The sequence below is a fragment of the Austrofundulus limnaeus genome, unplaced genomic scaffold (assembly GCF_001266775.1).
Source record: "Austrofundulus limnaeus strain Quisiro unplaced genomic scaffold, Austrofundulus_limnaeus-1.0 Scaffold554, whole genome shotgun sequence".
Lineage (NCBI taxonomy): Eukaryota > Metazoa > Chordata > Actinopteri > Cyprinodontiformes > Rivulidae > Austrofundulus > Austrofundulus limnaeus.
Window position 1 is genome coordinate 108,513 of NW_013952956.1, and position 1,616 is coordinate 110,128.

Sequence of the window (1,616 nt, forward strand, 5' to 3'; positions counted from 1 at the left end):
CAATCCTTTATAAATGAGACTCCTGGAGTTGATTTGAGGTGTGCTGCTTGCATTTGGAAGGTTTTGCTGTGAAGTAAACATGCGGTAAAAGGAGCTCTCCATGCAGGTGAAACAAGACATCCTTAAAAAAAGACTCAATCAGAATCATCAGTTTGGTACAGTACATCCTGAGACAGAAAAAAAAGCACTGGTGAACTCATCAATACAAAAAGACCTGGACACCCATGGAAGACAACAGCGGTGGATGACCGCAGAATCATTTTCATGGTGGAGAGAAACCCTTCACAACAGCCAATAAGTGAACAACACTCTTCAAAAAAGTGTATCAATATTAGGGCTGCACACTATATTGAAAATATATCGTCATCACGATAATAGCTTGTGCAATATGCATATCGCAACAACTGCAAAAACTGCAATAAATGGTTGACTCAAAAATTTGCATTTATGCGTTTTGTCATTCAGATGGAAGCTTGAAATATTTCACCAATCAAATAGATCCCTTCAGGTCAATTAAGAAAAAATCAGGCTGGAATGGAAAAGATTCGTTTTTTATGTTGTTTTTGGGCTTTGAACCCAGAGCAGAAAGATATCAACACCACATATAAATACRTATTTTTTCATTTATCGCAAGTCATTTCGTCATCCCAACATTAAGCACTGTYACTGCACATCGCAGGTTTTCCTAATATCGTGAAGCCCTAATCAATATCCAAATCTACCAAAGAGAGCGATGAAAGTAAAAGCAGAGGGTTCACTGCATTGTGCAAGCCAATCATAAGCCTCAAGAATAAAAAGGCTAGATTTGACTTTGCTGAAAAATATTTTAAAAAGTCATCAAAATCATGGAAGAACATTCTTTGGACAGATGAAACCAAGATCAACCTCTGCCAGAAAATGGAAAGAAAAAAAGGGTATGACAAAGGTAAAGCTCATGATCCAAAACATACAACAACATCTGTAAAACACAACAGACACAGTGTGAAGCTCGAGCATTTCTGACTGCCATGGCACTGGGCCAACTGGTGTTTATTGATGATGTAACACAGGACAGAAGGATGAATTCTGAGGTATTCAGAGCCATGCTGTGTGCTCAGATCCAGCCTAACTGACTGGTCTGTGTTTCATAATACTGATGGACAATGATACTTTTGAGCCTCTGAAATGAAGAGATTGTGTTTAAAAATGCTTTACTTCCTCACATTTCTATGCAATCATTTTATTCAATCYACTGAATTAAAGCTGAGAGTCTGAACTTCAACTGTGTGTGAAATGTTTGGTTCAGATTTCATTGTGGTAATGTACAGAACCAAAAYGATGAAAATATTGTCTCAGTGTCTCAACGTGACAGTCATACAACACACTAACACTAAATGTTGGTGAGCAATACGCATTCCTTCAAAAAAATGCTACACCCTTTAATTGTATTTGTATTTTATATATAATTTATTGTGATCTCACAAATGCATATGTGCTTTAAACCAGTGGTTCCCAAACTTTTTRTCTTCTGACCCACAAAATATCCCATGGCAAAAACTTGTGACCCCAAATATTACTGGTCTGAGTACACAAGCTTCGTTAATAACCCTAAAAACACAGGCTTTTTGACAATCTAA